At 52.3% G+C, this 14,568-nt stretch overlaps 1 protein-coding gene across 5 annotated transcripts in view; it reads right to left on the minus strand.

Moving 5' to 3' along the window:
- jmjd1cb (jumonji domain containing 1Cb) overlaps positions 1–14,568 on the minus strand; it is a 186,237-nt gene that overhangs the window by 119,224 nt on the left and 52,445 nt on the right. For all 5 annotated transcript variants that reach the window (XM_031813082.1, XM_031813081.1, XM_031813080.1 and 2 more), the window contains exon 2: positions 9,182–9,295. The gene's annotated coding sequence lies outside the window, so the exon portion shown is untranslated. The remainder of the gene's footprint in view (positions 1–9,181; positions 9,296–14,568) is intronic.

The raw sequence follows: 14,568 nt of genomic DNA on the forward strand, positions 1-14,568 counted from the left end.
CTCCTGTCCTCCTCCACCCTACAGACCTCCACATATCCTCCTGTCCTCCTCCACCCTACAGACCTCCACATATCCTCCTGTCCTCCTCCACCCTACAGACCTCCACATATCCTCCTGTTCTCCTCCACCCTACAGACCTCCACATATCCTCCTGTTCTCCTCCACCCTGCCCTACAGACCTCCACATATCCTCCTGTTCTCCTCCACCCTGCCCTACAGACCTCCACAAATCCTCCTGTCCTCCTCCACCCTACAGACCTCCACATATCCTCCTGTTCTCCTCCACCCTACAGACCTCCACATATCCTCCTGTTCTCCTCCACCCTACAGACCTCCACATATCCTCCTGTCCTCCTCCACCCTACAGACCTCCACATATCCCCCTGTTCTCCACCCTGCAGACCTCCACATATCCTCCTGTTCTCCACCACCCTGCCCTACAGACCTCCACATATCCTCCTGTTCTCCTCCACCCTGCCCTACAGACCTCCACATATCCTCCTGTAAAAACAGTAGAATCCGTACCAGACTGACTTTCACTAGCAACCGGTCAGAGCAGGATGTTAGTAAGACTGTGGTAACTTACTGATCAGAGGTGTTCCTCACCAGTCCCTGCTCTGTCACCGTGAGCGATTCTACTGTGGCATCACATATTCCTCCAGACATGGGCCAAGTCCTCTGACACATCTGAGATCACTCTGCAGTGGATATGTCCTCTGAGACACACATCTGAGATGACTCTGCAGTGGATACGTCCTCTGACACATCTGAGATCACTCTGCAGTGGATACGTCCTCTGACACACATCTGAGATCACTCTGCAGTGGATACGTCCTCTGACACATCTGAGATGACTCTGCAGTAGATACTAGTTGTTATACTGTCCTCAAAGACACATATCTGAGATGACTCTGCAGTAGATACTAGTTGTTATACTGTCCTCTGAGACACATATCTGAGATGACTCTGCAGTAGATACGTCCTCTGAGACACATATCTGAGATGACTCTGCAGTAGATACTAGTTGTTATACTGTCCTCTGAGACACATATCTGAGATGACTCTGCAGTAGATACGTCCTCTGAGACACATATCTGAGATCACTCTGCAGTAGATACTAGTTGTTATACTGTCCTCTGAGACACATATCTGAGATGACTCTGCAGTAGATACTAGTTGTTATACTGTCCTCTGAGACACATATCTGAGATGACTCTGCAGTAGATACTAGTTGTTATACTGTCCTCTGAGACACATCTTTGAGAACAGAGATCACTGACCTAAACAGCTTCTAGACATGAGAACAGAGATCACTGACCTAAACAGCTTCTGGACATGAGAACAGAGATCACTGACCTATACAGCTTCTGGACATGAGATCACTGACCTATACAGCTTCTGGACATGAGATCACTGACCTAAACAGCTTCTAGACATGAGATCACTGACCTAAACAGCTTCTGGACATGAGATCACTGACCTAAACAGCTTCTGGACATGAGATCACTGACCTAAACAGCTTCTGGACATGAGATCACTGACCTAAACAGCTTCTGGACATGAGATCACTGACCTAAACAGCTTCTGGACATGAGATCACTGACCTAAACAGCTTCTGGAGCTTCTGGGGGGGGGGGGGGGCACTGATTGAGCAGAGCCCTACCTTATGAAAACCCAAATCTCTCATTTGGAAGCTAAAATTACATTTCATCTCTTCACCAATAATTTAATATTCACACATTTAAATTGAACAACAATTCCATGTGAATCCGATAACTACAATGTGCAGACTTTCCACTGTAGAGTTTGTCATCTTATCATTGATGAGAATGTCTCAGATGACAACCGAACTGACATCATATTCATTAAGTACCAACGCATATGTTCAATTGGTCGGATTACCAGAATATAGTTCACTCCCCCCCACCTTCTGATGTTCCCAGAATCTCTATGTTAACCAAGGGATTTTCAAATGTAACCTCAGTAGGGTAAAGAGAGGAAAAGGGGGGGGGGGGGGTATTCATGACTGTCATAAACCTACCCCCAAGACCAACGTCATGACAGGACCAGCACTTTACATGTTGAGTTTATATTTTTGTTCAGTGTATCTACCCACTGAAGACCTGTAAAAACACACACACACACAGAGAGAGAGAGACAGAGAGACAGAGAGAGAGAGAGAGAGAGACACACAGAGAGAAAGAGAGAGAGAGAGAGAGACACAGAGAGAAGGAGAGACAGAGACAGAGAGAGCGACAGAGATGTAGCATCTATCTACCCACTGAAGACCTGTAAACACAGAGAGAGAGAGGGAGAGAGAGAGAGAGAGACACAGAGAGAAAGAGAGAGAGAGAGAGAGAGAGACACAGAGAGAAGGAGCGACAGAGACAGAGAGAGCGACAGAGATGTAGCATCTATCTACCCACTGAAGACCTGTAAACACAGAGAGAGAGAGGGAGAGAGAGAGAAAGAGAGACAGGGGGAGATGTAGCATCTATCTACCCACTAAAGAGGCTCAGCATCAACACCACACAGAAGGAAGGAAGCAGCCAACTGTCCTCTGGTCTGCATTCAGGACATATGAGTCACTATAATGTGTTCTCATCTATGAAATGACTCATACAGCAGCATAGTCCCTCAACCTCTCAACAACCCCCCCATCTCCTCACAACAACCCCCCCCATCTCCTCACAACAACCCCCCCCATCTCCTCACAACAACCCCCCATCTCCTCACAACAACCCCCCCCATCTCCTCACAACAACCCCCCCATCTCCTCACAACAACCCCCCATCTCCTCACAACAACCCCCCCCATCTCCTCACAACAACCCCCCCCATCTCCTCACAACAACCCCCCCCATCTCCTCACAACAACCCCCCCATCTCCTCACAACAACCCCCCCATCTCCTCACAACAACCCCCCCCATCTCCTCACAACAACCCCCCCCATCTCCTCACAACAACCCCCCCATCTCCTCACAACAACCCCCAGCCCCTAAACCTCTCACAACAACCCCCCCCATCTCCTCACAACAACCCCCAGCCCCTCAACCTCTCACAACAACCCCCCCATCTCCTCACAACAACCCCCCCATCTCCTCACAACAACCCCCCATCTCCTCACAACAACCCCCCCCATCTCCTCACAACAACCCCCAGCCCCTCAACCTCTCACAACAACCCCCAGCCCCTAAACCTCTCACAACAACCCCCCATCTCCTAACAACAACCCCCCCATCTCCTCACAACAACCCCCCCATCTCCTCACAACAACCCCCAGCCCCTCAACCTCTCACAACAACCCCCCCATCTCCTCACAACAACCCCCAGCCCCTCAACCTCTCACAACAACCCCCAGCCCCTCAACCTCTCACAACAACCCCCAGCCCCTAAACCTCTCACAACAACCCCCAGCCCCTAAACCTCTCACAACAACCCCCCCATCTCCTCACAACAACCCCCCCATCTCCTCACAACAACCCCCAGCCCCTCAACCTCTCACAACAACCCCCCCATCTCCTCACAACAACCCCAGCCCCTCAACCTCTCACAACAACCCCCAGCCCCTCAACCTCTCACAACAACCCCCAGCCCCTCAACCTCTCACAACAACCCCCAGCCCCTAAACCTCTCACAACAACCCCCCATCTCCTAACAACAACCCCCCCATCTCCTCACAACAACCCCCCCATCTCCTCACAACAACCACCAGCCCCTCAACCTCTCACAACAACCCCCCCATCTCCTCACAACAACCCCCAGCCCCTCAACCTCTCACAACAACCTCCCATCTCCTCAACCTCTCACAACAACCCCCAGCCCTCAACCTCTCACAACAACCCCCAGCCCCTCAACCTCTCACAACAACCCCCAGCCCCTCAACCTCTCACAACAACCTCCAGCCCCTCAACCTCTCACAACAACCCCCCCATCTCCTCACAACAACCCCCCCATCTCCTCACAACAACCCCCCCAGGCTCTCCAGAGGGTAGTGAGGTCTGCACAACGCATCACCGGGGGCAAACTACCTGCCCTCCAGGACACCTACACCACCCGATGCTACAGGAAGGCCATAAAGATCATCAAGGACATCAACCACCCGAGCCACTGCCTGTTCACCCCGCTGTCATCCAGAAGGCGAGGTCAGTACAGGTGCATCAAAGCTGGGACCGAGAGACTGAAAAACAGCTTCTATCTCAAGGCCATCAGACTGTTAAACAGCCACCACTAACATTGAGTGGCTACTGCCAACACACTGTCAATGCCACTGACTCTACTCCAGCCACTTTAATCATGGGAATTGATGGGAAATGATGTAAATATATCACTAGCCACTTTAAACAATGCTACCTTATATAATGTTACTTACCCTACATTATTCATCTCATATGCATACGTAGATACTGTACTCTATATCATCGACTGCATCCTTATGTAATACATGTATCACTAGCCACTTTAACTATGCCACTTGGTTTACATACTCATCTCATATGTATATACTGTACTCGATATCATCTACTGTATCTTGCCTATGCTGCTCTGTACCATCACTCATTCATATATCCTTATGTACATATTCTTTATCCCCTTACACTGTGTATAAGACAGTCGTTTTTTTTGGAATTGTTAGTTAGATTACTTGTTCGTTATTACTGCATTGTCGGAACTAGAAGCACAAGCATTTCGCTACACTCGCATTAACATCTGCTAACCATGTGTATGTGACAAATAAATTTGATTTGATTTTGATCTCCTCACAACAACCCCCCCATCTCCTCACAACAACCCCCAGCCCCTCAACCTCTCACAACAACCCCCAGCCCCTCAACCTCTCACAACAACCCCCAGCCCCTCAACCTCTCACAACAACCCCCAGCCCCTCAACCTCTCACAACAACCCCCCCATCTCCTCACAACAACCCCCAGCCCCTAAACCTCTCACAACAACCCCCAGCCCCTCAACCTCTCACAACAACCCCCAGCCCCTCAACCTCTCACAACAACCCCCAGCCCCTCAACCTCTCACAACAACCCCCAGCCCCTCAACCTCTCACAACAACCCCCCCATCTCCTCACAACAACCCCCAGCCCCTCAACCTCTCACAACAACCCCCAGCCCCTCAACCTCTCACAACAACCCCCCCATCTCCTCACAACAACCCCCAGCCCCTCAACCTCTCACAACAACCCCCCCATCTCCTCACAACAACCCCCAGCCCCTCAACCTCTCACAACAACCCCCAGCCCCTCAACCTCTCACAACAACCCCCCCATCTCCTCACAACAACCCCCAGCCCCTCAACCTCTCACAACAACCCCCAGCCCCTCAACCTCTCACAACAACCCCCCAGCCCCTCAACCTCTCACAACAACCCCCAGCCCCTCAACCTCTCACAACAACCCCCAGCCCCTCAACCTCTCACAACAACCCCCAGCCCTTCAACCTCTCACAACAACCCCCAGCCCCTCAACCTCTCACAACAACCCCCAGCCCCTCAACCTCTCACAACAACCCCCAGCCCCTCAACCTCTCACAACAACCCCCAGCCCCTCAACCTCTCACAACAACCTCCCATCTCCTCACAACAACCCCCCATCTCCTCACAACAACCCCCCATCTCCTCACAACAACCCCCCATCTCCTCACAACAACCCCCCATCTCCTCACAACAACCCCCCATCTCCTCACAACAACCCCCCATCTCCTTACAACAAGCCCCCATCTCCTCACAACAATCCCCCATCAACACACTGTCCCTCCTCTCCTTCCTGTCTCTGAAACACACTGTCCCTCCTCTCCTTCCTGTCTCTGAAACACACTGTCCCCTCTCCTTCCTGTGTCTGAAACACACCGTCCCCTCCTCTCCTTCCTGTCTCTGAAACGCACTGTCCCTCCTCTCCTTCCTGTCTCTGAAACACACTGTCCATCCTCTCCTTCCTGTCTCTGAAACAAACTAATGATCCACCTTAAGTCATATTAAAGCTGCATCCTGATACAGCCGGCCCACCGAACTGATACAGCCGGCCCACCGAACTGATACAGCCGGCCCACTGAACTGATACAGCCGGCCCACCGAACTGATACAGCCGACCCACCGAACTGATACAGCCGACCCACCGAACTGATACAGCCGACCCACCGAACTGATACAGCCGGCCCACCGAACTGATACAGCCGGCCCACCGAACTGATACAGCCGGCCCACCGAACTGATACAGCCGGCCCACCGAACTGATACAGCCGGCCCACCGAACTGATACAGCCGGCCCACCGAACTGATACAGCCGGCCCACCGAACTGATACAGCCGGCCCACCGAACTGATACAGCCGGCCCACCGAACTGATACAGCCGGCCCACCGAACTGATACAGCCGGCCCACCGAACTGATACAGCCGGCCCACCGAACTGATACAGCCGGCCCACCGAACTGATACAGCCGGCCCACCGAACTGATACAGCCGGCCGACCGAACTGATACAGCCGGCCGACCGAACTGATACAGCCGGCCGACCGAACTGATACAGCCGGCCGACCGAACTGATACAGCCGGCCCACCGAACTGATACAGCCGGCCCACCGAACTGATACAGCCGGCCCACCGAACTGATACAGCCGGCCGACCGAACTGATACAGCCGGCCGACCGAACTGATACAGCCGGCCCACCGAACTGATACAGCCGACCCACCGAACTGATACAGCCGACCCACCGAACTGATACAGCCGACCCACCGAACTGATACAGCCGGCCCACCGAACTGATACAGCCGGCCCACCGAACTGATACAGCCGGCCCACCGAACTGATACAGCCGGCCCACCGAACTGATACAGCCGGCCCACCGAACTGATACAGCCGGCCCACCGAACTGATACAGCCGGCCCACCGAACTGATACAGCCGGCCCACCGAACTGATACAGCCGACCCACCGAACTGATACAGCCGACCCACCGAACTGATACAGCCGACCCACCGAACTGATACAGCCGGCCGACCGAACTGATACAGCCGGCCACCGAACTGATACAGCCGGCCCACCGAACTGATACAGCCGGCCCACCGAACTGATACAGCCGGCCCACCGAACTGATACAGCCGGCCGACCGAACTGATACAGCCGGCCGACCGAACTGATACAGCCGGCCCACCGAACTGATACAGCCGACCCACCGAACTGATACAGCCGACCCACCGAACTGATACAGCCGACCCACCGAACTGATACAGCCGACCCACCGAACTGATACAGCCGACCCACTGATACAGCCGACCCACCGAACTGATACAGCCGACCCACCGAACTGATACAGCCGACCCACTGAACTGATACAGCCGACCCACCGATACAGCCGACCCACTGAACTGATACAGCCGACCCACCGAACTGATACAGCCGACCCACTGATACAGCCGACCCACCGAACTGATACAGCCGACCCACTGAACTGATACAGCCGACTCACTGATACAGCCGACCCACTGAACTGATACAGCCGACCCACTGATACAGCCGACCCACTGATACAGCCGACCCACTGATACAGCCGACCCACTGAACTGATACAGCCGACCCACTGAACTGATACAGCCGACCCACTGATACAGCCGGCCCACTGATATTCAACCGTTGATCTTCACTGTCAAAGAAGACTGATACAGCCGACCCACTGAACTGATACAGCCGACCCACTGAACTGATACAGCCGACCCACTGAACTGATACAGCCGACCCACTGAACTGATACTGCCGACCCACTGAACTGATACAGCCGACCCACTGATACAGCCCACTGAACTGATACAGCCGGCCCACTGAACTGATACAGCCGGCCCACTGAACTGATACAGCCGGCCCACTGAACTGATACAGCCGGCCCACTGAACTGATACAGCCGGCCCACTGAACTGATACAGCCGGCCCACTGAACTGATACAGCCGGCCCACTGAACTGATACAGCCGGCCCACTGAACTGATACAGCCGGCCCACTGAACTGATACAGCCGGCCCACTGAACTGATACAGCCGGCCCACTGAACTGATACAGCCGGCCCACTGAACTGATACAGCCGGCCCACTGAACTGATACAGCCGGCCCACTGAACTGATACAGCCGGCCCACTGAACTGATACAGCCGGTCCACTGAACTGATACAGCCGGTCCACTGAACTGATACAGCCGGTCCACTGAACTGATACAGCCGGCCCACTGAACTGATACAGCCGGTCCACTGAACTGATACAGCCGGTCCACTGAACTGATACAGCCGGTCCACTGAACTGATACAGCCGACCCACTGATACAGCCGACCCACTGATACAGCCGACCCACTGATACAGCCGACCCACTGATACAGCCGACCCACTGATACAGCCGACCCACTGATACAGCCGACCCACTGATACAGCCGACCCACTGATACAGCCGACCCACTGATACAGCCGACCCACTGATACAGCCGACCCACTGATACAGCCGACCCACTGATACAGCCGACCCACTGATACAGCCGACCCACTGATATTCAACCGTTGATCTTCACTGTCAAAGAAGAGCAACTAAACAGACAGGTCTTTCTCCAGAGACTCCTGGGAGAATTCCTCCAACTAAACAGACAGGTCTTTCTCCAGAGACTCCTGGGAGAATTCCTCCAACTAAACAGACAGGTCTTTCTCCAGAGACTCCTGGGAGAATTCCTCCAACTAAACAGACAGGTCTTTCTCCAGAGACTCCTGGGAGAATTCCTCCAACTAAACAGACAGGTCTTTCTCCAGAGACTCCTGGGAGAATTCCTCCAACTAAACAGACAGGTCTTTCTCCAGAGACTCCTGGGAGAATTCCTCCAACTAAACAGACAGGTCTTTCTCCAGAGACTCCTGGGAGAATTCCTCCAACTAAACAGACAGGTCTTTCTCCAGAGACTCCTGGGAGAATTCCTCCAACTAAACAGACAGGTCTTTCTCCAGAGACTCCTGGGAGAATTCCTCCAACTAAACAGACAGGTCTTTCCCCAGAGACTCCTGGGAGAATTCCTCCATAATATCAGATTGGCGGTGCAGGAAATGACACCATAATGGAATGAGGATCACCAGAACTTTCATTTGACCGTGTCACCGACGAGCCAGTGACCACAGATATGTAATCATGTGTGTACGGGTGTGTGTCCACTGACCTGGTAGGGCTGGTATGCTCCGTGGTCAGACAGGAAGTCCAGTTGTCTGTCAGAGAAGAACTCTACAGCCGTGATGGAACCCAGAGTAGCCTTCCCCACCAGAGGTTTGAACGTCTGAAACAACAAAAACACTAACCGTTAGAGCCTTCAACATCATAATATGTTGACAATGATGTTGATAATGATGATAATGATGATAATAATGATTATGATGATGATGATAGAAGTCATAGACAGAAACAGACAGACAACTAAAGAGAGGAACACTGCTGCAGAGAGCTGCTGCTATCAGACAGTTCAAAGGCAGCCTGTCACTGATGTGCCTCTTCCCCCCCCCCCCGTTGATCACCCATCTCTGATGTCACTGTCTATCAGCCTCCCTGCAGGGCTCAACTCTCTCATCTTCCCTCCATCTCACTGCTGCAGCAACACACACAGTCACACAGCCACTCAGATGCATTCCAACTGCTACAGTACAGGAACAGACCATCACGTAGCCTGGGTGTGAGTCTGAGTAGGGAGGATTCTGTCAGAGCAGGGTACAGGAACAGACCATCAGGTGGCCTGGGTGTGAGTCTGAGTAGGGAGGATTCTGTCAGAGCAGGGTACAGGAACAGACCATCACGTGGCCTGGGTGTGAGTCTGAGTAGGGAGGATTCTGTCAGAGCAGGGTACAGGAACAGACCATCAGGTGGCCTGGGTGTGAGTCTGAGTAGGGAGGATTCTGTCAGAGCAGGGTACAGGAACAGACCATCACGTGGCCTGGGTGTGAGTCTGAGTAGGGAGGATTCTGTCAGAGCAGGGTACAGGAACAGACCATCAGGTGGCCTGGGTGTGAGTCTGAGTAGGGAGGATTCTGTCAGAGCAGGGTACAGGAACAGACCATCACGTGGCCTGGGTGTGAGTCTGAGTAGGGAGGATTCTGTCAGAGCAGGGTACAGGAACAGACCATCACGTGGCCTGGGTGTGAGTCTGAGTAGGGAGGATTCTGTCAGAGCAGGGTACAGGAACAGACCATCACGTAGCCTGGGTGTGAGTCTGAGTAGGGAGGATTCTGTCAGAGCAGGGTACAGGAACAGACCATCACATGGCCTGGGTGTGAGTCTGAGTAGGGCAGGGCACAGAGCAGGGCACAGAGTTCAGAGCAGGGCACAGGGCAGGGCACAGAGCAGGGCACAGAGTTCAGGGCAGGGCACAGAGCAGGGCACAGAACAGGGCTCAGAGTTCAGAGCAGGGCACAGAGCATGGCACAGAGTTCAGAGCAGGGCACAGAGCATGGCACAGAGTTCAGAGCAGGGCACAGGGCAGGGCTCAGAGCAGGGCTCAAAGCAGGGCACAGAGCAGGGCACAGAGCAGGGCTCAGAGCAGGGCACAGAGCAGGGCACAGAGCAGGGCACAGAGCAGGGCACAGAGCAGGGCACAGAGCAGGGCACAGAGCAGGGCACAGAGCATGGCACAGAGCATGGCACAGAGTTCAGAGCAGGGCTCAGAGCAGGGCACAGAGCAGGGATCAGAGTTCAGAACAGGGCACAGGGCATGGCACAGAGTTCAGAGCAGGGCACAGGGCAGGGCACAGAGCAGGGCACAGGGCAGGGCACAGGGCAGGGCACAGAGTTCAGAGCAGGGCACAGAGCATGGCACAGAGTTCAGAGCAGGGCACAGAGCATGGCACAGAGTTCAGAGCAGGGCACAGGGCAGGGCACAGGGCAGGGCACAGGGCAGGGTACAGGGCAGATTACAGAGTTGTTGTATCATCAGACCGTCACTAAGTGAGTAAACACAGTCTGGTAGGTGACTGGGGTGCTGTGGGAATAGGGTGCCATGTAGTGCACCACACAGGGAATAGGGTGCCATGTAGTGCACTACACAGGGAGTAGGGCGCCATGTAGTGCACTACCAAGGGAATAGGGTGCCATGTAGTGCACTACACAGGGAATAGGGTGCCATTTGTTAGACAGCCAGGGTTGTGTGTCAACAGTCCCTAGTCGGAGGAGTTGAAACGAGGCTACAGCTGCTGTCCAACCAACCCTGTGATACACTGCACTGCAGGCAGGAGCTCCATCTGACTGTCCTAGGGCAGATAAATATAGAAACTCACACAGACAGAGAGACAGAGAGAGCCAGACACAGAGCGACAGAGACAGCGAGAGAGAGAGAGACAGAGACAGCGAGAGAGAGCGAGAGAGAGCGAGAGAGAGCCAGAGAGAGCCAGAGAGAGCCAGAGAGAGAGCCAGAGAGAGCCAGAGAGAGAGCGAGAGAGAGCGAGACGCAGCCAGAGAGAGCCAGAGAGAGCGAGACGCAGCCAGAGAGAGCCAGAGACGCAGCCAGAGAGAGCCAGAGAGAGAGCGAGACGCAGCCAGAGAGAGCCAGAGAGAGAGCGAGACGCAGCCAGAGAGAGCCAGAGAGAGAGCGAGACGCAGCCAGAGAGAGAGCGAGACGCAGCCAGAGAGAGAGCGAGACGCAGCCAGAGAGAGAGCGAGACGCAGCCAGAGAGAGAGCGAGACGCAGCCAGAGAGAGAGCGAGACGCAGCCAGAGAGAGAGCGAGACACAGCCAGAGAGCCAGAGAGAGAGCGAGACACAGCCAGAGAGAGAGCGAGACACAGCCAGAGAGAGAGCGAGACACAGCCAGAGAGAGAGCGAGACACAGCCAGAGAGAGAGCGAGACACAGCCAGAGAGAGCCAGAGAGAGAGCGAGACACAGCCAGAGAGAGAGCGAGACACAGCCAGAGAGAGAGCGAAACACAGCCAGAGAGAGAGCGAGACACAGCCAGAGAGAGAGCGAGACACAGCCAGAGAGAGAGCGAGACACAGCCAGAGAGAGAGCGAGACACAGCCAGAGAGAGAGCGAGACACAGCCAGAGAGAGAGCGAGACACAGCCAGAGAGAGAGCGATTCACAGCCAGAGAGAGAGCGAGACACAGCCAGAGAGAGAGCGAGACGCAGCCAGAGAGAGAGCGAGACACAGCCAGAGAGAGAGCGAGACGCAGCCAGAGAGAGAGCGAGACACAGCCAGAGAGAGAGCGAGACGCAGCCAGAGAGAGCGAGACACAGCCAGAGAGAGAGCGAGACACAGCCAGAGAGAGAGCGAGACACAGCCAGAGAGAGAGCGAGACACAGCCAGAGAGAGAGCGAGACACAGCCAGAGAGAGCGAGACACAGCCAGAGAGAGCGAGACACAGCCAGAGAGAGCGAGAGAGCAAGAGAGAGAGAGAGCGAGCGAGAGAGAGAAGAACAACACGAAGAATTATCTATCCAAAATGGAGATGTATGGGTAAACCACTTCTCCAATCTTTTTGGCTCTATAACAAAGAATAAAGAGCAAAAACATATACATGATCAAACACAAATCTTAGAATCAACTATTAAAGACTACCAGAACCCACTGGATTCTCCAATTACATTGAAAGAGTTACAGGACAAAATAAAAACCCTCCAACCCAAAAAGGCCTGTGGTGTTGATGGTATCCTCAATGAAATGATCAAATATACAGACAACAAATTCCAATTGGCTATACTAAAACTCTAACATCATACTTAGCTCTGGCATCTTCCCCAATATTTGGAACCAAGGACTGATCACCCCAATCCACAAAAGTGGAGACAAATTTGACCCCAATAACTACCGTGGAATATGTGTCAACAGTAACCTTGGGAAAATCCTCTGCATTATTATTAACAGCAGACTCGTACATTTCCTCAAAGAAAACAATGTACTGAGCAAATGTCAAATTGGCTTTTTACCAAATTACCGTACAACAGACCATGTATTCACCCTGCACACCCTAATTGACAATCAAACAAACCAAAACAAAGGCAAAGTCTTCTCATGCTTTGTTGATTTCAAAAAAGCCTTCGACTCAATCTGGCATGAGGGTCTGCTATACAAACTGATGGAAAGTGGTGTTGGGGGTAAAACATACGACATTATAAAATCCATGTACACAAACAACAAGTGTGCGGTTAAAATTGGCAAAACACACACACATTTCTTCACACAGGGTCGTGGGATTAGACAGGGATGCAGCTTAAGCCCCACCCTCTTCAACATATATATCAACGAATTGGCGAGGGCACTAGAAAAATCTGCAGCACCCGGCCTCCCCCTGCTAGAATCCGAAGTCAAATGTCTGCTGTTTGCTGATGATCTGGTGCTTCTGTCACCAACCAAGGAGGCCCTACAGCAGCACCTAGATCTTATGCACAGATTCTGTCAGACCTGGGCCCTGACAGTAAATCTCAGTAAGACCAAAATAATGGTGTTCCAAAAAAGGTCCAGTCACCGGGACCACAAATACAAATTCCATCTAGACACTGTTGCCCTAGAGCACACAAAAAACGATACATACCTTGGCCTAAACATCAGCACCACAGGTAACTTCCACAAAGCTGTGAACGATCTGAGAGACAAGGCAAGAAGGGCATTCTATGCCATCAAAAGAAACATACATTTCAACATACCAATTAGGATTTGGCTAAAAATACTTGAATCAGTCATAGAGCCCATTGCCCTTTATGGTTGTGAGGTCTGGGGTCCGCTCACCAACCAAGACTTCACAAAATGGGACAAACACCAAATTGAGACTCTGCACGCAGAATTCTGCAAAAATATCCTCCGTGTACAACGTAGAACACCAAATAATGCATGCAGAGCAGAATTAGGCCGATACCCACTAATTATCAAAATCCAGAAAAGAGCTGTTAAATTCTACAACCACCTAAAAGGAAGCGATTCACAAACCTTCCATAACAAAGCCATCACCTACAGAGAGATGAACCTGGAGAAGAGTCCCCTAAGCAAGCTGGTCCTGGGGCTCTGTTCACAAACACAAACACACACTACAGAGCCCCAGGACAGCAGCACAATTAGACCCAACCAAATCATGAGAAAACAAAAAGATAACTACTTAACACATTGGAAAGAATTAACAAAAAAACAGAGCAAACTAGAATGCTATTTGGCCCTACACAGAGAGTATACAGCGGCAGAATACCTGACCACTGTGACTGACCCAAAATTAAGGAAAGCCTTGACTATGTACAGACTCAGTGAGCATAGCCTTGCTATTGAGAAAGGCCGCCGTAGGCAGACTTGGCTCTCAAGAGAAGACAGGCTATGTGCTCACTGCCCACAAAATGAGGTGGAAACTGAGCTGCACTTCCTAACCTCCTGCCCAATGTATGACCATATTAGAGAGACATATTTCCCTCAGATTACACAGATCCACAAAGAATTCGAAAACAAATCCAATTTTGAAAAACTCCCATATCTACTGGGTGAAATTCCACAGTGTGCCATCACAGCAGCAAGATTTGTGACCTGTTGCCATGAGAAAAGGGCAACCAGTGAAGAACAAACACCATTGTAAATACAACCCATATTTATGCT

The sequence above is a fragment of the Oncorhynchus kisutch genome, unplaced genomic scaffold (genome assembly GCF_002021735.2).
Source record: "Oncorhynchus kisutch isolate 150728-3 unplaced genomic scaffold, Okis_V2 Okis04b-Okis11a_hom, whole genome shotgun sequence".
Lineage (NCBI taxonomy): Eukaryota > Metazoa > Chordata > Actinopteri > Salmoniformes > Salmonidae > Oncorhynchus > Oncorhynchus kisutch.